Here is a 24,557-nt window from a genome sequence, read left to right as displayed (position 1 = left end):
TATCGATCGTTCTTACCGTCTTGTATTTACAAGCAATTCTCTACTGAAACAGTAAGTTGGAGACCATATACCTAATGCTGTTTAAATTTGTATTATAATAGACGCTTGGTAGTAACTACGCCATGCATATCTCTCTTTGTGTATTTTGTAGAAACCTTCTGATTTCAATGAGCCCCTGATGAGCTCCATTTTATGGAACGAAACATGGCATGTAGGGCCATTCAGTAAGGGACCATTTAGGGAATAGGTCCCAGATAGGGACAGGTTCCGCATGGGGTCGCCCCTGTCGGGGCGAGTGCTCCGTGTCGTTGAGGCAGGTCTATGAGGATAGCCCCTGACCATCTATATAGGGAGGGCTCTAGACCAGGGCATAACAGGAGTTTCCAGACTGCCATATTATTTCCAACAACTGGACACCAGTGCCTGCGACCACACTGGAGCTCTACCGCCACCTACTAACCCTGACCGTGCATCTACAGGACGGGGTAAGACCAACCCAGTACTATCATATCGTGGTCTTATTAGGTGGCATAGTAAGTGTTTATATGTATGTAAGTCTATTGTTTTTGTCTCACTGCTACCACCAACGTATTTTAAGTGAAATCATAGTAAAAGTTAAATTTTATATATACTTATTTATGTTGCCCTTAGTTAGGACACCATAAAACTGGTGACAGATTCCCTTTAAAGACTTTGTGGTTGCCTCTATACTGCGTCCGCTAACCTGCCTACGAGAGCGAATCCCCATTATATATATATATATATATATATATATATATATCTCCCTGTACTATAGTATAGTGCGTTATGAAGTGCAGTACATACAATGGGGCTCATTTACAAAGACCGGCTTGTTATGTCTTTGTTTTCTCCCTGTGCTGCTGGAGGATTCACCAAATCTACGATGAGGCATTTTCCCAACTCTGAGCAGAACAGCTTGTGCAGTGGCCAGGTTTAGCGTGGCCCCAACGCTATGCTGGGTCCCCGGGATATTGTTGAGGTGTCACCATATGTTGCTGCTCTCCGGAAGGGATGGTAAGGTGTGGTGCACCCCAATGGGAATTAATTGCAGAGTCTTCTTTACTGGAGGGATTCAGGTGCAAAACAATACAGGCGAGGCATAAGGCTGGCTTCTCCAGTCTCCTCCCTGGCAGAAGAAGGGTTTGATGCTGAGGAAAGGCCTGAGCTAGTGGTCCCTCTCTCTCAGAAGGCTGATACCCTGGACAAAGGCTGGTGATCCAGGGTCTGTGGCAGAGTATTCCTGTCTCAGCATCTTCTTCTGGTCACTCAATAGTCTGGCAGAGTCTCCTCTTATAAGCACTGTTCCCTAATTGCAGAACACTAGAGGGTCTGACTGCTCTCCTTATATACAGTTGCTGGCTAAACTAGACCCTTCTAGTGGGAGGGGTGGAGTGGAGAAACTCAGCATAAACAGATACAAAGTTACAACTCCCATCTTATAGACTTACATTAGAGCTTCAGTGATACTCAATGGCAATGACACAGCAGTTTTTTCAAAAGCTCAGTCTGGTTTTGGTGGTAAACAAGCTGTTATGACCAGTGGGAGAGAAACCGCTGTCCCACATGACCAACTCCCTTTGAGGGTGATGTCTGAGCACCAGGGGCGTTGCTAGGATCTCAAAAGATCCGGGTCCCAAGCACCAATGCATACTGACCAATTCTCTAAGTCGACCAACCGACCCCAACCCCCCACCACCGCAAACACTAGCACTGAAGACATTTTACTGTACTTGCTATACAGCAACACATACCACAAACATCCAGGGCCTCCCAGGTGACGTCTCCTCTGATGTAGATCTTCTCTGTCATCATCTTCTCCATTCGGTCCGGACACTTCTCTCATCTGCCTCGTCTCTGCAGAGTGTGACGCACAGACATCTTAGCTTCCTTACTTTTCTGTACCCCCAAATACTATCCTGAAGAAAAATGAGTGCCCCCCATAGGAACAGTACTCCTCATAGTCCCACCAATAGTAATTCCCTTCTAGAATGCTCTCATTAGTAATACTGCCCCCTACTGGACCCAACAGTGATAATGCTCCACAAGAGTGCCTCCATTAGTAGAAGAGCCCTCCAGTATTAATAATACCCTCACAGAGCCCCCAGTAGAAATAAGGACCCCTATTGTTCCCCCAGTGGTAATAAAGCTCTCTACAGACCCCTCAGTAGTAATAAGGCCCCCATAGTGCTCTTAGTAGAAATAATGCTGATCCCTCCTATAGAGCCCCCTTTAGTAATAAGAACGCCTAATGTCCCCTGGATTTAAAATGCCCCCACAGTGCCCCCAGTATTTATACTGCCCCCTACTGTTATAATGCTTGCCCTGAAGTGCCCCAAGTATTTATAATGCCACCTGCAGTGCCCCCTGTAGTTATATCGCCCCCTACTGTTTAAATGCTCGCCCTGAAGCGCCCCCAATATTTATAATGCCGCCTGCAGTGCTCCCTGTAGTTATATTTCTCTGTGTCCTCAGAAATTATAATTCCTCAGCACCTCCGCCATACAGTCCAATGTAAATAACACTATTTCCCTCCCTCCGCCATAGAGTCCCATATAAATACCATCACACCATCTCTCCAGCCCCTCCAATATACAGTCCCATTTAAATAACATCCCTCTCTATCTACAGCCCCCTCCAAAATACAGTCCCATGTAAATAACATCACACCATCTCTCCAACCCCTCCAATATACAGTCCTATTTAAATAACATCCCTCTCTATCTACAGCCCCCTCCAAAATACAGCCCCATGTAAATAACATCACACCATCTCTCCTGCCCCTTCCAACATACAGTCCCATGTAAATAACATCACCCCCTCCCCAGCCGCCTTCAACATATAGTCCCATGTAAATAACATCACTTCCTCAATATTCAGTCCCATATAAATAACAACACTCCCTCCCCTAGACACATTCAACATACAGTTCCATGTAAATAAAATCAGCCACCTCCAACACGCAGTCCCATGTAAATAACATTACCCCTTAACATTCAATCCCATGTAAATAATATCACTCCCTCCCACAGCTGCCTTCAACATACAGTCCCATGTAAATAACACCCCTCTCTATCTACAGCCCCCTCCAAAATACAGTCCCATGTAAATAACATCACCCCCTCCCCAGCAGCCTTCAACATACAGTCCCATGTAAGTAACATCACCTCCTCAATATTCAGTCCTATATAAATAACATCACTCCCTCCCCAGACACCTTCAACATACAGTCCCATATAAATAAAATCACCCCCTCCCCAGCCACCTCCAACATGCAGTCCCATGTAAATAACATTACCCCTTAACATTCAATCCCATGTAAATAATATCACTCCCTCCCACAGCTGCCTTCAACATGCAGTCCCATATAAATAACATTACTTCTCAACATACAGTCCCATGTAAATAACATCACTCCCTCCCACAGCTGCCTTCAACATGCAGTCCCATATAAATAACATTACCTCTCAACATACAGTCCCATGTAAATAACATCACCCTACACCAGCCACTTCCAAATTTCAGTCCCATGTAATTAACATCACTCCACCTCACTCTCCCATGTAAATAACTTCCCTCCCTTCAGCCCTAACATACAGTCTCATTTAAATAACTACAACTCCCAACATTGCTCTGCCTCTCACACTGAATAATCTTCACTTCCCTCTCCTAATGTAGCAGATCTCACCTGAGCCTCTTCCGAGGGCTTCTCTTCACTGCTGAGCTGCCCTCTCCTGCACTGATCACATGATGGTGACTGTGGTGAAACCAACCTCGCCACTGGGTTTTGGAGAGGACTGGCTGCTGGCCTCTTGCCCCTGGATTATGGGCCATATACTAACTTTTAAACCCCTGAACCGATTCAAGTGATTTTTGGATAGGTTTGTCCCCAAGTTATACTGTTTAAATTGATGTAAGTTATATGTATGGCCAATGTAAACTCACAAAGTTGTAACAATTTATAATAAGTGTAACTTGTCAGCTTGGGAGGAAAATGCTGGGTGTGTTTCTATTGTGCCATTGTCCCATTGTTTGTTTAAATGGTGATGTCTGTTCTGTTGTCCTCACATGTGTATTGGCGATCTCCCTTTGTCCTCAGAGATAATTGGATTGCTCCTCAGGTTGTCTCCGGGACAGAGAGGAGGAGACCATGATGCATTGTGGGGATATGTTGTCCTATGTCACAGTCTTCATTCTGGTCCTCTGGGGGCGTGAACGATTGGTTGCTGTAGTTACATTGTATGTGTTGTAAATTACTGATTGGTTGTATTTCAAACCCCTGTGGGCAGTACTATGTTTGTGGTTTATGAATAAAAGAGGCTGTACGTGAAGTACAGTCAGACCACTGCTTGACCCTCAAAACAAAGTGTCATCTCGTTATTGGGGGGATTCACTGTATGCTGTTAGAGGACCGATTGCCAGAAGTGTAAGCTGATCCCTGTTCGTCTGCTAGCAGCTATTCGTGAGGTTCCAGTTTGGAGTGCTATTTTGTATCCAGTTCGGGAGTTTGGTGTATCCTGCAGTAGCTGTGCCTGTCTCTCAGAAAGGGGCATATCGCCTAAACGGATTTTAACCCCTTGTCTGCTGAAACGGTCCGTTACATTGGTGGCAAGCAGCGGGATCGTTCCTACAGCCAGAAGGACAGCTACAGGAGACACCATTTCTGTGGATTCTACAATTTAAAGGCAACGCATGTCCCAGTACAGCGACCCTAAAAGCACCAGGATGGAACCAGCAGTGTTATACGAGGAGGAGGACCTGGATGGCCGGGATGCATTAAGGAAAGGCATCTGGTACCAGGCCCTGGGTAATGTACAATACCAGCGGGGTGAGAGTCTCCCCAGTGAAGAGCAGCGGTTGCAGAAGCAAGTGGCCCTGCGGATGCCCTTCCTGGGAGAGCAGCCCCTGGAGGAATGGGTGAAGGATCTAGAGCACCGGGTATGGCAGGAGCTATGGCTGGAGGATGCCTACCAGGCGCTTTGGTGGTATATGGCACAGTATATACCCTGGACAGCCGAACATGACAAGCCAGAGGGAGAGGAGTTTTATGGTCCTGGCTTGTTATGGGAGTCCTTTGCAGAGCCTGACTTCGGGAGCCCTGCACAGTCCAGACTTCAGGACATTTTTTATGAGAGGGAGGCTAGGCATGAGTGGGATGACCCCCATGAGGTAGAGCAAGACCTGGCTCACCTAGCAACCCTGGAGTGGGAACTGGAGCAGGACTACCAAGATCTATTCCACTCCATTGAGAAGGCTCAGCAGGACGGTAAGGTGACAGACCCAGATCCAGACCCATTCAGCTGGGCAGATATTGTAGAGTGTTACTGGGATGGACCCCAGGTGGCCGGTAGAGATGGGACCGAGGTCTCTCCACCGGTCCTGCAGGGAATTGGGAGCCCAGTCTCCATTCCCCAGCGGCAGTGTGAAGTGCAGGGAGAGGAGAGCAGCGTCCTCCCTCCTCAGCGGCAGGCTGAGGTACAGGGGGCAGAGGTAGTTGTTCCTGCCCCCCAGCAGCAGAGTGATATGCCGGTAAGGCAGTGTGAAATGCAGGGAGAGGAGAGCAGCATCCTCCCTCCCCAGCGGCAGGCGGAGTTACAGGGGGCAGAGACAGTCGGTCCTGTCCCCCAGCGGCAGAGTGTCCAGCAGGGAATAGAGAGCCCAGTCTCCTTTCCCCAGCAACAGGACACTGTATTGGGAGCGGAGACGGTCGGTCGCCCTCCCCAGCGGCCGGAAGTATGTATGGGAGAGGAGCTTGTTACCCCCTCTCCCCAGCGGCAGCTTAACGCACCAGGGGGAGACAGCAAGCCCCACAACAGTGCAGATGGGACCGTGGTCTCTGCACTTACAGCACAGGGGGTAGAGACAGTCGGTCTCCCCCTCCAACAACCAGGCTCCAACCAGGCTTCTTCCGTGGTAGCGCTGGCACCAGGGCAGAGTACCGCTGATACCTGCCCACAAAGCAACCTCCACTCCAAGCCAGGGAGCAACACAGAGACCGGGAGTACCAGCTTCCAACATAACCTTGGTGGACTCACTGGACAGAGACAGGCTACTAAAGTCAACAGGTCCAGTATTTGGTTGTGGGTGGGCTGCCAGACTAACTCAGGTACCGACCGGCGTGAGGTCAGGTATCTGGTTAGTCTTCCCTGGGGGGGGGAGATGTGTGGCGAAACCAACCTCGCCACTGGGTTTTGGAGAGGACTGGCTGCTGGCCTCTTGCCCCTGGATTATGGGCCATATACTAACTTTTAAACCCCTGAACCGATTCAAGTGAATTTTGGATAGGTTTGTCCCCAAGTTATACTGTTTAAATGGATGTAAGTTATATGTATGGTCAATGTAAACTCACAAAGTTGTAACAATTTATAATAAGTGTAACTTGTCAGCTTGGGAGGAAAATGCTGGGTGTGTTTCTATTGTGCCATTGTCCCATTGTGTGTTTAAATGGTGATGTCTGTTCTGTTGTCCTCACATGTGTATTGGCGATCTCCCTTTGTCCTCAGAGATAATTGGATTGCTCCTCAGGTTGTCTCCGGGACAGAGAGGAGGAGACCATGATGCATTGTGGGGATATGTTGTCCTATGTCACAGTCTTCATTCTGGTCCTCTGGGGGCGTGAACGATTGGTTGCTGTAGTTACATTGTATGTGTTGTAAATTACTGATTGGTTGTATTTCAAACCCCTGTGGGCAGTACTATGTTTGTGGTTTATGAATAAAAGAGGCTGTACGTGAAGTACAGTCAGACCACTGCTTGACCCTCAAAACAAAGTGTCGTCTCGTTATTGGGGGGATTCACTGTATGCTGTTAGAGGACCAATTGCCAGAAGTGTAAGCTGATCCCTGTTCGTCTGCTAGCAGCTATTCGTGAGGTTCCAGTTTGGAGTGCTATTTTGTATCCAGTTCGGGAGTTTGGTGTATCCTGCAGTAGCTGTGCCTGTCTCTCAGAAAGGGGCATATCGCCTAAACGGATTTTAACCCCTTGTCTGCTGAAACGGTCCGTTACAGTGACATCATCCCAGGTCCTTTTCAGCTACTGCATTTAGAACTGATCACATGACCTGTGAGGTCATCACAGGTCCTTCAGCTGTTACAGTACATTAGATTCAATTGTATTGCCGTCCTGAGGACGGCAATACAGGTATATCTAACAGGCAGGCAGGACATTCGGAGCCTGGGACAAAACATCAGGGGCCCAGGCCCTGAATGTTTTGACCTAGCAACGCCCCTGCTGAGCACACCCCTCGTTCTTTACACTATGGTGAGGAGAGACTTTCCCGAGAGGCGTTCCAGAGGGGAATTGGAACACGAGGGAATCGGTAACAGAGTGTAAACCCACTGGACTGACCTTCAGGTGACACAATACACCCAGTGGATGATGGGAGGCCAGAAGCTGATCAGGGTACGAAGGCAGAAGAAAACCACAGAAATAAGATAATAATGCACTTAGTAAAGTAGATGCAAGCATTATATATGGACAAAGTCCTCACTTAGTCAATATATTTTGATCAAAACACATCTAAGCCCGCCTACCAAGCGCCAAGGTGGTCTCAGGTCAGGCGGGTCCTACGCTAAACCTACCTAAGCCATTGGGCTTCTATGTTCAAGAGCGCAGACGCCGCACATATGGTGTGCTGTTCCTAGTCACCCCCATGTGCATCAAGCAACCAATGGGAGGAGGAGCCAGCACACCTATATGTACCACCTAATCAAGGCGCTCTATTGGATAGGAAGGGCAAAAGTGCAGAGGAATTCTACTCCCAAGATAAAATAGGTGCGCATTCACACTTCAAGGTGCCACTCCCTCAAGCAAATACTACATAGACAAAAAAATCACAGAAAAAACTAAGATAAAAACATCCTGCACGGTATGATATACAAATGTGCGGATGTCCCTGGCCATATTATTGAAGAAAACCACAGAAATAAGATAATAATGCACTTAGCAAAGTAGATGCAAGCATTATATATGGACAAAGTCCTCACTCTGATATGATAATATCTGAGACACTTAGTCAATATATTTTGATCAAAACAAATCTAAGCCTGCCTACCAAGCGCCAAGGTGATCTCAGGTCAGGGGGGTCCTACGCTAAACCTACCTAAGCCATTGGGTTTCTATGTTCAGGAGCGCAGACGCCGCACATATGGTGTGCTGCTCCTAGTCACCTCCATGTGCATCAAGCAACCAATGGGAGGAGGAGCCAGCACACCTATATGTACCACCTAATCAAGGCGCTCTATTGGATAGGAAGGGCAAAAGTGCAGAGGAAGTCTACTCCCAAGATAAAATAGGTGCGCATTCACACTTGAAGGTGCCACTCCCTCAAGCAAATACTACATAGACAAAAAAATCACAGAAAAAACTAAGATAAAAACATCCTGCACGGTATGATATACAAATATGCGGATGTCCCTGCCCATATTATTGAAGAAAACCACAGAAATAAGATAATAATGCACTTAGTAAAGTAGATGCAAGCATTATATATGGACAAAGTCCTCACTCTGATATGATAATATCTGAGACATTTAGTCAATATATTTTGATCAAAACACATCTAAGCCCGCCTACCAAGCGCCAAGGTGATCTCAGGTCAGGCGGGTACGAAGGCAGAAGTCAGGACAAGTGGCAATTAGGCAAAGTCCATAAACGTAGACCATGGTCAGGGCAGGCGGCAATCAGGCAAAGTCCGTAAAACGTAATCCAAAGTCCCATGCACAAAATGACAAGAAAAAGCAGAACACCTTAGCTCAAAGAGGAAACTAAACTAGCTAGAAACCAAATTGCTCAAGTGCCTCCCTGTTGAAGGAGGTGTCTTTAAATACACATTGCAGACCAGCCATAGGCTGGGGAAGATAGAGGGCATGTGCATGCTGCCTCACAAAAGGAGGAGAGACACGCCTGCACACACTCTAACAAATGCAGCACGCCAGACCTGCAGGGTATTGCGAAGTGAGGTCACGGTTATGGGCAATCGAGGGTTACTCACTTTTTAGAGGAGAACCCTGGGCAGGCATGCGGCAGTGACGAAGAGGTAGACACAAGTTCCTCTGGGGCACACTCTGGATGTAGGGACCAGACCTGATGGTGGATGAGGTGCCCTGGATGTTGCAGGTATTTTGAGTGCCTGAGGTAAGGTCCCTTTAAGGATCGTGACGCCAGTGCCTGTAACGGTGGCACACCGATTTGTAGGAGCAATAAGTGAGGTACACAGATGGTATAGTGAACCAAACGTTGCTTTACTTTGAACAGTCCAACTTTGTACATACAGTAGATAATGATGATGCAGTCCCTTGTAACAATATTCCACAAGCAGGTTTACTTTCAATATGGCAGGTAATAATCATGCAAGATACTTGGAGGGTAAACAGTTAATGCTTAGCAGAACTATGCTGCACTATCACCTTCAGCTATTCTAGCTGGCTGAATCCCAAGGCCTGGATGCCTAAATGCTGGCTTTAATCCTTGGTAGAAATTCTTCCTCCCGTATTGACCCTTGCTTTTATCTTATAGTACTTCTTCCCATCAGGTTACTTATCTGAGCTGGTTGTATTGTTCCTGTTGTGAGGGATGCTGCAGGTTTCTCCCAGGAGGTTCATTCCTACTACTGGGGTAATCTTCTGAGCTAACTGAGGCTCACTTTATCAACAGGCAGGCTAGAGTCCTTCACTAGCCTCCTGGTAGCAACTATCAGCCTGGACTATCCAGCTGCATGTCAGGAGGAGTCCCTTAGCATATCTCTGGCTAAGATGCCTTCTCACTTCTCTGTCCACAGACTCCTGACTACAGACTTCTCACCCCTCCCTGTCTGGGCCTGAACATTTATACTAGGGGCTCCCTATCTCCCTCTAGTGTCTAGGATGCCTAACTACACCCTAATAGGCCTGCTATGCATGACACAGGGGAAACATTGCATACAAAAGCACACGGAAAATACAGTAAAATGCATGGTTAAATATAAAATTACTGTCCCTTGTTAGCAGAAGTAACATGTGAACCAATTGACCCTTGTGTAGTGCCCAGGCCTACCTAGTGGGACACTACACAAACAGCAGGCTCTGCTGAGAGTTGGAAGGAGGATGCCAGAGAGTACATATCTGCACCTGCACCAGCAAGGATATGGAAGCGCCGGCACAGGGAGTATACAACAGTTAAGCTACCTGCTTCCAGCGCTTGTCAGCACTGCATGCGGCAGCAGGAGGAAATTAAGGAGCCCGACACCCGTACCTGCGTGTAGGGGCAGCAGCTCAGGCATGGAGCACTGGGCTAACAGAAGTCTGGCTTTTATTTCTCCAAAACATGCTCTTTAATTCCCATGGCAGCTGTGGAAAGTTACCAGCTTCTCATTAAAAGTCCTAAAAGTCTCTGTGTTCATTAACCCTTTCCACAGTCCTGTGCAAATACAGTGCAAATGAACAGGATATATATCTCAACATACATATAAAATGCAGTTACACAGTATTAAACAGTATAAGTCAATGCAAGTTAACACTTTAAAGTGAAATAAAGTAAGGAGTTGATGTCTTTGCATAAGGGAAACAGCCAAATGTCCACAAATGTCCAGACTTCAAAGTATTCCTGCTCCAGGGCACTACACTTGGTTGCCTGGAATACATTGTAGCAAATATAGTCTGTTCAAATTTCAGGCAGCAAACCCTTAGCAACCAGTCTGTCTCAAAGTAGTTAGACATTTAGCTTGAGGCAGAGTTACCACAGCTACCAATTGGCCAGGCACCAAGTACATCTGAGATAACGGGGTTCATTTACAAAGACCCATGTTTTACGCTAGTCTTTGTTTCCCCCCTGCGCTGGTGGAGAAAACGCCTAATTTATGACGAGACTCAGGCCTCATCAGAAATTTGTTGCACCTCCGGCAGTCCGTGTGCCTGTTATGGACTATTGATACAAAATGGATACTTGCTTGTTGAGGACTATGTTTAGCTAAGATGGCGGCCAGGCATTCAGCCAACACCTATAAACTAGAATCTTACATTGTGTTTTATCATGTGTTTCTTTGTGGTTTCCGTTCAGCTCAAGCAAGCAGTTACAAAGTGGTTTCCGTTCAGCTCAAGCAAGCAGTTACAAAGAAAGAAGAAGTAACGGTTTCACCCACGAGCAAGGGGGGAGGGGGGAGGAATTTCCTCTGAGCCGTCAAGGTTACAGAAAAGTATAGAGTTCGTAGCCAATAGAAAAGATATACTTTATCTTTCACTCACCCCCCCTCCCACTTCTCCCTGTCGTAAATCCTATGAATTGTCTGCTGTTTTCAGAAATAAACCAGAGATCCTGTTATAACTCCGTGAGGTGTGTTGTCTCAGTTTGATCTCTCTGTGCATGTACATTAATTAATTTGGAGCAGTACATCAACCGAACTGGCAGCTTGGCCAGAACCAGAACAATTTTGGCGTCCAATCGTGGGGCTCGAGGATTGGACCCTCTGTTCCCGTACCCCCAGAGACCAGACGAGGAGAGGCGCACTAACGGACACCGGGATCGCAACCCGTGATATGAGGTAAGAAAATTGAGTCATCTTGCCCATAAAGTGTCCCCTGGTGTAGCCTCTTGGTGTTCGTCTGAGGGAGGGGTGCGGAAGCAGTCTGGGACGTCCTCGAGGGCATGAAAGTAAGAACCCCATATGTTTTTTTAAAGTCTTGATGTACTGTGTTGTGCCTATAAGTTGTGAAGACCCTGTTGACAAGTATCACTGACTGAGACACGGAGTTCTCCTGTGTGCCTGTATCGGAGTTCAGCCCGGTGTCTGACTCGAATCTCCATAAAGGGGACGATCACAGAAGGGGGGAGAGCGGTTCGCGGTAGCCCAGAGTGTGCTGACCGGGACTCAAAGGTCTTCACGTCCAGTGATTACTCTATACAGAGGTCTTTAGGCGGCTTCAGTAGGTACGAGAGATAATGGGAAATGAGGAAAGTGTCCCGAAGGGCTACTGTTTACCTGAACAGTACGTTGCGGACAGGAGAGGCAAACGTTTCATAAAAGGATTAACTAAGTTGGAGAAGAGTTATAGTGTCTGTAAAGGAGGCATCCTTTGTAGTGCCACCTGGCAAGTGTTGTTAAACGAGAAGAGGGGGAAGTTAGAAGATGATAAATTGACAGACATGGTCCGTGTGTGGTTGGACTGTAGTAAAGAATTTGAACAGACCGGGGGGGGGGGAGCTAAATTTTGATGAGAAAAGACAGAGATATTTCTGTAAGCCTGGTGTTGCATTGATACATGACTTGCCACCACCTTATAATGGCGCCGGGAAGAAAGCAGGTGGGTGGACCTGCAAAACATGTGGTCAACAGAATTCCTCCTCCCGTGATACGTGCCTTCCCTGTGGGGTTCCCCACCCACAAAACCACACCTTGGTAACTACTCCCCGGCACGTCCCATCACTTCCCGTGTTAGCTACAGCGCCATCTTGTCCCCAGGCAACGCCCATGAACGGACCTTTAATATCATTCGGTCCGGACCCCCCCCGTCACTCCTATGTCACCCTTGCCCCTTCCTACTACCTTGTACCCCATGGTTAACCCGGACGGTACATTCATGCTACCCCACTCACCTGCCACCCTTACTCCTATAATGGTAGGGGGGCAACCTGATGAAGCAGAACAGGGGGATGCAGCTGGTGCTGCAGAATCCACAATGGGCATACAAAATGCACCGGGTAATATGCAGACTCCTTCGCGGGGTACCCCGACAGACTACGGTGATCCGCCAACTTTATCCCTGGCACCACAGTGGACTGTGCCCATGGTCGTGCGCCCATCACGACGTTCACAAGATCAAATACTGCAGGGTCAGATTACAGAGTTACAAAAGAACTTACAGAAAATTGAGCAGGGAAACCTTGAGACACTGAAAGAAGCCCTAGCACTTAACCGGCCACAGGGACCACCAAAATATTTGTCTTTCACCCCACAACAGTTATTCACCATAGTGAATTTACTGCCTGACCCTGAGACCCATCCCATGCCCTTTTTCAGGAAACTGTCCCAAGTGCATCAAACCTATGGGTGCACATGGTCGGATCTGCAAAGTATAGTGGAAAACAAGACAGGTGAATACTCCACACTGATAATGGATCAAATCCACACCCCTGAACTTAAAGGTGCTAACTTTGACCCCCGGGATCATGAGTCTGGAGAATTCTTTATAGAACAACTACAGAAATGGGCGAAAGCAAGATTAGCAGACCAATCCACGACATTACAGGATATGACACAGGAAAAAGTTGAAACTGTCGAGAAATTTGCTCAGAGGATTAAACAAAATTACAAAGACATGGGTTTTAGTCAGAATGAGCCTGTTCATCTCAGACTCTTGGCCCGCTCGTTTGTCGATGGTCTACGACCAGAGATAAACAAAGCCCTTGTGACCTGTCGCCCCGAGTGGAAATCCTTGACACTAGATATGTTGGAGCAGATTGCAAAGGGTCTAGAGAGTAATACAAAGAAAACCCGTGCTGCTGTGATAGCCGTAATGTCAGGAGAAGATGGTGGAGAACACCCACCCCCTTATGTCTGTTATGGGTGCGGCAAGCCCGGTCACATAAAACGACACTGCCGTAGCAAACATCTGTGGCCAACCAATCAACGGCGACAGGGGGGCACTCAGCCCCCTTCATCGCAATAGGACGCTGGCAAACCAGTGCAGGGAGGGGACATTCCATATATGACAGTCTCTACCCCTCCTACCGGTCCCACCCCTCGAGTGACTCTCGAGGTTGCAGGGAAGGAACTTTCATTTCTTGTGGACACTGGTGCAGCCCGCAGTGTATTATGTGAGACTGCCGTACCTCATTCTTGGCTCACTGACATTCAATTACCTTGTTCTGGACTAGAGGGGGTTGTGCAACATAACTCCGTGACCAAGCCACTCACCGTCACTTCTCCTAGATTCTCCCGGACTAAAACCCCCCAACTCCACCTCCCTGCAGGAGTCATGTCGCAGTTTGTTGTCAGCCAAACATGCCCCTTCAATCTGTTAGGCTCTGATTTTCTTCAGAAAATCCAGGCTAGCATACAGTTCAAAGAGGATGGAACAGTCACCCTCGGTACAGCCCTACACCCGGAGGATACTTGCCTCCTTATGGCATTAACCACACTTCAGGACGCTGACTCATATGAACAAGGGGATTCGCTGCAAACCATTTTGCACCTCATCCCCGATACTCTCTGGACCAAAGGACCCCATGATATCGGACGCCTCAATGTCCCACTGGTCACTGTGACCCTGAAGGATCCCAAGGTTCTGCCATACAAAGCGCAATATCCGCTTTCTATCTCACAACAGGATGCTATTACCCTCCAGGTGCAGGCCCTCCTGCAGAATGGGGCAATCAAGATCACTACTTCTCCCTGTAACTCACCCCTTTACCCAGTACGGAAGAAAAGGGAGAAAGGACAGCCTCCAACGTACCGCATGGTGCAGGACCTCCGAGCTGTCAATGAGGCTACTGTTCTTGAGACACCTATTGTCCCCAATCTGCTTTTCAGTCATTGAAGGCCGCCATTGCATCTGCCCCTGCTCTTGGCATCCCCAACTACAACCTTCCTTTCCGGCTGTATGTCATGGAACGCCAAGGTCACGCCACTGGAGTCCTCACTCAAACTCATGGTGGCCGCAATCGACCCTTGGGTTACTATTCTAAGCGTCTTGACCCGGTAGCCAGAGCTGCCCCTTCCTGTGTCAGAGCTATCCATGCTGCCAGCTCTCTTCTAAACGTCACATCTGACGTTGTGCTGGGTCATCCCCTCACTATTCTGGCTCCCCATGACATTTCTGCATTCCTCCAGCAGACTCAACCTAAACACCTCACTGCACAGCGCCACCTCCGGCTTCAGTGTAGTTTGCTTCTGCCAGATAATGTCACCATTCAGAGGTGCCACATCCTCAATCCTGCTGCACTCCTTCCTCTTCCAAGGGGGGAGTATAATGGAGATTCTGAAGATTTTATTGATCTACATGCTGAAGAGGATCTTCAGGAAGAAGAACTATGGGCCTCAACCGACTCTCTTTACAAGGAACAAGAACATGATTGCATCACAATGATGGAAGCTGAAGTAGGGACACCACCATCAGTCCAAGACACTCCTCTGACAAACCCTCATTGGATTTTCTTTGTGGACGGCTCAAGGTACGCCGATGACAAGGGGAAGTTCCATACAGGCATGGCAGTCACAAGTGAACATGAAGTGCTGTGTGCAAGACAATTGCGCCCAGACCAGTCAGCACAAGAAGCTGAACTCATTGCCCTCACTGAAGCCTGCCTCATGGCAAAAGACTCTACCGCCAATATCTACACAGATTCTAGATATGCCTTTGGAGTGGTTCATGACTTTGGACTAATATGGAAGGCCCGGGATTACATTACAGCTGCAGGAACCCCGATTAAGAATGCTGCAGCAGTAGCAGCCCTAATGGCAGCAGTACTCCTGCCCAACCAAGTGGCAGTGATCAAAGTAAAGGCCCATACTCGAGCTGACACCCCTGAGGCCAGAGGAAACGCCCTAGCTGACCAAGCTGCCAAGGAAGCAGCAGTGAAAGAGGAAAGAGTCCAGTCAGACCAGATTATGATAACACAGGAAGACCTGGAACAAGAAGAAATCACATGGGACCTACTGAAACAAATGCAGAAACAGGCCACTCCCAGGGAAAAGGAAATCTGGCTGAAAGAATCAGCCCTCGAAGAAGAATCTGGACTCTGGACACAAGGAAAGAGAGTCTGCCTACCCAGAGCTCTTTATCCCCTAATAGCCTCAGTGGCCCATGGGCCCACCCACCAATCCAAAACCATCATGAAAGAACTAATTGACAAAATATGGGTGGCCCCAGGGATAACCCCTGTCCTGGTGAGACATACTCAAGCGTGTCTCATCTGTGCAGAGTGTAACCCCGGCAGAACCGAGCCCACTCCCAGAAAATGTCTCCCGAAAGCCTTATATCCCTTTCAGAGGATACAAATCGATCATATCCAGATGCCAATGTGCCAAGGGTTTCAATATGTGCTAGTAGTGATAGACTTGTTCTCTGGGTGGCCAGAAGCCTACCCCGTCCGAAACCAGACAGCAACCACTACTGCAAAAAAACTGATGCAGGAGCTTGTCTGTAGGTTCGGAGTACCTGAGGTCATTGAGAGTGATCAGGGCCCAGCATTCACTGCTAGTCTAACCCAAGAGGTCTGGAAGATGGTAGGGTCACACCTGGCGTATCATACCCCATACAGGCCCCAAAGCAGCGGCAAAGTCGAAAGATTGAACGGGGTGTTAAAATCTAAAATGCTGAAGATGACCAGGGAGACAGGGCTTAATTGGGTTCAGTGTTTGCCTATAACCCTCTTTTCAGTTAGGCATACACCAAGGCCCCCACACAAACTTACCCCATATGAGATCTTATTTGGAACAGGGCCAAGAATGGGACAGTATTTCCCACAACAGTTACAAATGCATTATGAATCTGTTGCAAAATATGTGATAGCCTTGAGCAAGCAATTGTCTAATATACATGCACAAGTTTTCTCTTCCATTCCAGATCCTAACTCCCTGGAGGGAAGCCACACTCTCAAACCTGGAGAGTGGGTGGTGGTCAAGAAACACGTCAGAAGCACCCTCGAACCACGATACGAGGGACCTTACCAGGTGTTGCTGACCACCCCAACCTTTGTGAAACTCGAAGGGAGACCCACCTGGATCCACGCTTCACATTGTAAAAGAGTGAAGGCTGTCCCACCGTCCCAGGAAGCCATGAGGATTCACATACTGATCATGACTTTGACAGTGGGCATATCTGCAGTATTCACGCCACTGGGTGATGAATGGGCCAATTCACTGATACGGCACCATCAAATTTTAGTCCAGGGGTTGAAGGAGACTGAAACTCTGAGAGATTGTTGGATCTGTACCCACAGTCCCGTGAGTTCAACCAGTATGCCTTATTTTGCAATACCCCTGGACCTTTCTGAACTGATTGACCTGTCTAATTCTACCATCTTTCTCACTAGTATACACCAAGTTAAATCCAGTACAAACAAGGACAGGGAAGTAGCCTTACCTGTTGCAGGGTGGGCAGATGCCCCATGGCTCATGATAAACAGATCAGGACCCTCGGTAGATCATAGCTCTACTCCTTGGCAAGAGGGACACTGGGCTAATGTCACATGTTTTCCTAGCTGGACACACTGTTATTGTCTCCAAGTACAAACCAAAGGTATGACATTTAGTCCACACATACACTCAGGTTGCAATGATTCAAAAACAGACAGCCACGTGCAGTGTATTGGTGTAGATGCTGTGAACGGAAAGGATCTGCCCTGTAACAACCGTACTGTACAGGATCTTCGGACAGGTATATTAGCTAATGACACCGAAAGTCAGTCAAAAGGATATGAGTTGGCGAAAGGGACACAATTAGCCAAACTAATTACCCGATTATTCAATGGCACGGCAGTAGCAGTTCCAGACGACATATACTTAGTTTGTGGACACAAAGCATACAAATGGTTATCCGAGAATGTCACAGGACTGTGCACCATCGCCAGGCTTACTCCTGCTACCTTTATAGTACCACACTCTGAAATTGACATAAATGCAGTACCTAAACACACCTTGTATCGTAGGGCCAAAGATAACACACCCAGACCAAATGGCAAGCCACATGTAGTAGAGATGAGCATTAACAACAAAATTGTTAGTTCCATCTTCATATATCCCATGATAATGCAGATGTGGGATCATCTGGTAGTAGCAACAGACTACCTGGATGACCAAATATGGGAGTTGATGAGACTTATGAATACCTCAAACATTGTGCAAAACCAGTTAATCATCGTCACCAACCAACACACATTAGTTCTAGATTATGTTACAGCTAAAGAGAAAGGTATGTGCCAGGTTGTGGGACCCTCTTGTTGCCATTACATAGACCCGCAGGGTAATTTGCAAGTTAAGGTGGATATAGAGAAGATGGCGGATTTAAGAGATAAATGGCTGGATGCACATAAAGCTGATAAAGATACATGGTGGTCTGATACCTTCTCTTCCCTTAACCCCAATAACTGGTTCAAAGGTATTGGGGGTTGGTTCATGGGAATTGTCCAAGTAATATTGCAGGTAGCCCTAATAATATTGGTGATATATGTCGTGATTAAGCTCGTTCTTATTTGTGTGACCCGCTTTTCAAAAAGAATGAAGAAAACTGATGAACGACCTATTATGCTACTCTACGATGGGGAAGGACAGAAGGAAACATCGTTCAACACAGCTCCCCCTCCTCACAATGATGCCTGGCTGAGATAGGGTGAGATGAATCCCAGGGTATTACCACAAGTCCGAGCAACCGGGAGCCTACCTATAAGGGGTAGGTTGTCGCCACTGCGGGTGAAGAGGATACGAATGGTATGCCCAGGGGATTCGCTAGGCGAAGGGAAAGTCTACAATCAAGTTTCCAAGGGGGGACTGTTATGGACTATTGATACAAAATGGATACTTGCTTGTTGAGGACTATGTTTAGCTAAGATGGCGGCCAGGCATTTAGCCAACACCTATAAACTAGAATCTTACTTTGTGTTTTATCATGTGTTTCTTTGTGGTTTCCGTTCAGCTCAAGCAAGCAGTTACAAAGTGGTTTCTGTTCAGCTCAAGCAAGCAGTTACAAAGAAAGAAGAAGTAACGGTTTCACCCATGAGCAAGGGGGGAGGGGGGAGGAATTTCCTCTGAGCCGTCAAGGTTACAGAAAAGTATAGAGTTCGTAGCCAATAGAAAAGATATACTTTATCTTTCACTCACCCCCCCTCCCACTTCTCCCTGTCGTAAAACCTATGAATTGTCTGCTGTTTTCAGAAATAAACCAGAGATCCTGTTATAACTCTGTGAGGTGTGTTGTCTCAGTTTGATCTCTCCGTGCACGTACATTAATTAATTTGGAGCAGTACATCAACCGAACTGGCAGCTTGGCCAGAACCAGAACATGCCTAGAGAAAAAACTACTCTATACCCTGACTGAAGTAGTTTTTAGGCATAAAAGTTAGTAAATTTGTCAAGGAGGAAGTCCCAGCCCTCGCCACTCCTAAGTGGCGAAGACTGTAAAACCGGCCAAGCTATTGTCATACGGACATTTAAAAAGTTGCAAAAAGGGGACTTGTGACTATTTTTACAGCAAAAACTCAATGATTTTTGTGTGAGTGTGTGCGAGTGGGAGGGGCATAGTTTTTTGGGACCAGTCTGCAGTTGCAAGGAAAGAGAATCAGGCAACATGTTCAAGACCCCAGGGAGAACTGCTAAGCAGGGAACACCCAGCATTCCATGAAGGAACAACTACTGTAGGTAACTGCTCCCCATATCAAAACTCACCTCCAATGCATTGCGAAGCATGAAATCTGCAGAATAAATTAACATGCTGCAGACATAAAACCTGCGCCACATGTTTTGCACTGCAGGGGGAGTTAAATCTATTCCACGTTGCTGCTACTTTAAAAACGTTGCCATTTGAGACACGAAAACAATGCCCCACAAATGGGGTATATGAAGGAAGCCTTACAGCCAAGAGCTCTTTCCTCAGATGTAGTGGATGCCCCCAGCTCTGAGTTCTCTTGATTACATGAAGCATTCATAAAACCTCTGTGAGCTGGAAGTTATTTTCTTCTTCTTAGTAAAGTTGCACATACAAGTGATGCGTGCTCTCTGGCTGAATCAGGCACATGGTCATGTAACACTCCGCATGTTCCCTGCCTACAAATTGATATGGAAACATCAGCAATTTAGGCCTCTTGCCCACAACCGTATGCCCTCCGAGATATACTGTCCGTGAGCGGGCCATATGTCCTAGAGCGGCATTGATCGTGCGCACGGGAGCGCACAGTATCATAGATTACAATGATGCTGTGCACATCGGGCCGCCTGCGGGACTATTGTCATGGACTCATATGATCATATGAGTGCGGGACAATAGCCCCGCGGGCGGGCCGACGTCCACAGCATCATTGTAATAAATGATGCTGTGCGCATGATCAATGCCGCTCCGGGACATATGGCCCGCTTACGGACCGTATATCTCGGAGGGAATACGGTCATGGGCAAGAGGCCTTACTCTGAATCCCAGTTATAATCACAAACAATCCCCAACCTGAACACAAAAGCACAAAGGGGGACATTTATCATTTCTCCTGCACTGCCAGAGGATGCGTATAACTTATGTTGAGGCGCAGGCTTCGTCACAGATTTGGTGCATTCTCCAGCAGACCTTATGCTGAACTAGAGGCCTAGACTGAAGTCTCCTAGCTGTTGTAAATTTCTGTCTTCATTCACGCCAGAAAGCTGGCATGAATGAAGGTAAATGTGCCAGGCCCGCTTGCCCCGCTGCATCCCTGCCCTCACCACGGCCTTTTCCAAAAGTGTTAAGGGGCGACATAAAAACACCATTTACGACAATGTTTTGTCGCAGTGGTGTTTAGTAAGTTGCAACTACAGAAAACTGGCTTTGGTGGAATGAAGAATCACCCCCCCAGCAAAGTCTAAATTTGCATTCCTGTTCCCCATCTGCTGCGCAGTTAAATCCAGACATATTGGTGGTCAGTTACAAAGACCAGCTTTTTACACCCGTCTTTGTTTCTCCTTTATGCTGGCGGAGGATGTGCCTAATCTATGATAAAGCATGTGCCAACATTTACGCCAGCGTTGATAAACCCCAACCACGTTTCACACTTCAACAAAATATTGTTGCACAGGCATTTAAACAGTCCGAAAATGGACCGTGCAGTGAATAGAGGTAGCAGCTATGCCTCTTTCTCTATTGGATCCAGCGAGTAACAGAACAAAGCCTCAGGATCTTAGCAGACCCTGATCAGCTCTGCCTTGTGCAAAGCTCCCACAGGGCCCCAAAACTTTTGTCCATAAATTGTATCTCAGGCTGGAGAGAGGCTGACTGTAAGACAGGTGAATATAAACTGTTGGTCCTTGTTATCAGCCATTTCAGGTTGAGGAGATGCTGGCTGTTGAACAGTTGAATACAAGCTATTGCTCTTTGTTATTAGCCATTTAAGGGCTCATGCACACGAACATACAGGGAGTGCAGAATTATTAGGCAAGTTGTATTTTTGAGGATTAATTTTATTATTGAACAACAACCATGTTCTCAATGAACCCAAAAAACTCATTAATATCAAAGCTGAATATTTTAGGAAGTAGTTTTTAGTTTGTTTTTAGTTTTAGCTATTTTAGGGGGATATCTGTGTGTGCAGGTGACTATTACTGTGCATAATTATTGGGCAACTTAACAAAAAACAAATATATACCCATTTCAATTATTTATTTTTACCAGTGAAACCAATATAACATCTCAACATTCACAAATATACATTTCTGACATTCAAAAACAAAACAAAAACAAATCAGTGACCAATATAGCCACCTTTCTTTGCAAGGACACTCAAAAGCCTGCCATCCATGGATTCTGTCAGTGTTTTGATCTGTTCACCATCAACATTGCGTGCAGCAGCAACCACAGCCTCCCAGACACTGTTCAGAGAGGTGTACTGTTTTCCCTCCTTGTAAATCTCACATTTGATCATGGACCACAGGTTCTCAATGGGGTTCAGATCAGGTGAACAAGGAGGCCATGTCATTAGATTTTCTTCTTTTATACCCTTTCTTGCCAGCCACGCTGTGGAGTACTTGGGCGCGTGTGATGGAGCATTGTCCTGCATGAAAATCATGTTTTTCTTGAAGGATGCAGACTTCTTCCTGTACCACTGCTTGAAGAAGGTGTCTTCCAGAAACTGGCAGTAGGACTGGGAGTTGAGCTTGACTCCATCCTCAACCCGAAAAGGCCCCACAAGCTCATCTTTGATGATACCAGCCCAAACCAGTACTCCACCTCCACCTTGCTGGCGTCTGAGTCGGACTGGAGCTCTCTGCCCTTTACCAATCCAGCCACGGGCCCATCCATCTGGCCCATCAAGACTCACTCTCATTTCATCAGTCCATAAAACCTTAGAAAAAATCAGTCTTGAGATATTTCTTGGCCCAGTCTTGACGTTTCAGCTTGTGTGTCTTGTTCAGTGGTGGTCGTCTTTCAGCCTTTCTTACCTTGGCCATGTCTCTGAGTATTGCACACCTTGTGCTTTTGGGCACTCCAGTGATGTTGCAGCTCTGAAATATGGCCAAACTGGTGGCAAGTGGCATCTTGGCAGCTGCACGCTTGACTTTTCTCAGTTCATGGGCAGTTATTTTGCGCCTTGGTTTTTCCACACGCTTCTTGCGACCCTGTTGACTATTATGAATGAAACGCTTGATTGTTCGATGATCACGCTTCAGAAGCTTTGCAATTTTAAGAGTGCTGCATCCCTCTGCAAGATATCTCACTATTTTTGACTTTTCTGAGCCTGTCAAGTCCTTCTTTTGACCCATTTTGCCAAAGGAAAGGAAGTTGCCTAATAATTATGCACACCTAATATAGGGTGTTGATGTCATTAGACCACACCCCTTCTCATTACAGAGATGCACATCACCTAATATGCTTAATTGGTAGTAGGCTTTCGAGCCTATACAGCTTGGAGTAAGACAACATGCATAAAGAGGATGATGTGGTCAAAATACAAATTTGCCTAATAATTCTGCACGCAGTGTAAGGTACTCCGTGTGCATTCCGTTTCCATATTTCTGTTCTGCAATAAAGTAGTGCATGTCCTATTAAAGTCAATGGGTCCGCAAAAAATACGGAACGCACATGGAACACATCCGTATATCATCCCTATTTTGTGGATCCATACTGTAGAAATGCTATGCCCAGCCCATATTGCTCATGTGTTTGGTGATTAATAAGTTACTGTTTCCGTTTCCGAACTGCAAAAAAACGGATCGCATACGGAAACCATACGGATATGTTTTGTGGAAGGACGGAACGGAAGGGGACTTAAATCAGAGAAAAAAACTCAGATACGGAAGACGGATCCGTGAAAAACGGACCACAAAACAACAACGGTCATGTACATGAGCCCTAAGGATGGGATGAGGATGAGGATGAGGATGAGGATGAGTGCCGGACAGGTGAATTCATTCTATTGTCCTATGTTATCAGACATTTCAGGACAGAGAGAAGATGGCTGCAGGACAAGTGAGTACCATCTATTGTTCCCTGTTATCATACGTTGTAGGCTGGGAAAAGACTGTGGTGTTCTTTACTGAAAAGAGTAGCAGGAAGTGCAGAAAAGCCCCTGCTCCAAAACATTATGGGAGAGATTTATCATGAGGGGAATATTTGAAGTCAGTTTTGCTTGAGTCTGTGCTGGAGTACTTTATGCCACATTTATCAAATGTCTCATGTTACTTGATACATTTGTCTTATCCTTAAACCTAACACTTGTCTAGAGAAGCTCCTCCAGTTTCCTTCTACCCTCCTCCTGGAGTGAGACTGCAACTTTTTAAAAAAAAAGGTCAATGATAAATCTGGAGTAAGGCTCATTAACATAGCTAACCACACCCACTTTCCCACGCACATTACAAAACTGGAGTTAGTGGTGTAAGAATGCAAAAAGTCTCAAAAAAGTGCAAGTGAATAAAAGTTACAAAATTTTGCACAAGTGAGTGTAAAAAGTCACAAAAGCCCTATTTTTGCTGCTTTTTGAAGCCACAATTCTGGAGTGAAGGTATGATAAATCAGGGTCCATATCAGACATCCGAGGTGCTTGAAACATACATGTACACATGTCCATAATTCTTCTCCTCCTTTTCTTTGTTGTGTCATTGGTGATTTGCTGTAAATGTAAAACAGGGAAATGCAAAGCTCCGTGACACCGACATCAGATTTCCTCATGACACAGTTGTGAAATAGCAAGAAGTCCACCCTTCTAGGGAAGAGTCCTTGTACGGAGGAGTTGGACATGTCAGATTCTGACTCCACGGCAGCCTCATCAAAACAGCATTAGGAGCTTCCAAATTTTATATTCAGCCCTTACTACAACTTACATACATTCTCACTGCTATTTGTGTTGCTTGCTCTGTGTCAGTTCTTACCGTAGCTCTGGCATTTTATTCATGAACCAGGTGGCTCAGTATGAGCAGAAGAGTAGGTCCTTCCTACTCAGAGAGTGCTGCAGTGCTTGGACACAATTGAAAGTGAATGGCAAGAGAAAAATGTCTGTGATCATTATCACTATGTAGTAAGAAATCTCTTTGAAGACAAAGGCATATTGTCGCCTGTTTCTATTCCAGGCTCACAAACATTTCTCACATGTATCAGAGGAATGTGCTATTGTCTGCAGTGATTGACCTGGTGTTACATCAGACGGAAGGAATGACACATCCTGGTCACAAGATGCAGGACTTTAGTAGGTGAGCTCACGTCAGGCTCCCAGGGTAAAGGTGCACCAGAATCTGATATCACACATGACGTCATGACTGGGGAATGCTGAACTCAATGTACATGGCTATAAATAGTGAAGCAGGTTCCCTTATGTGACCACAGTGATCATCCACAGCATATATACATAAGACCAATTATATACAATTACAGGAAATTTCCAGTTTTCTATTAACTATG

The sequence above is a fragment of the Bufo bufo genome, chromosome 6, assembly GCF_905171765.1.
Source record: "Bufo bufo chromosome 6, aBufBuf1.1, whole genome shotgun sequence".
Lineage (NCBI taxonomy): Eukaryota > Metazoa > Chordata > Amphibia > Anura > Bufonidae > Bufo > Bufo bufo.
The sequence above is the reverse complement of the archived record's forward strand: the minus strand, read 5'-3'. Positions refer to the sequence as shown.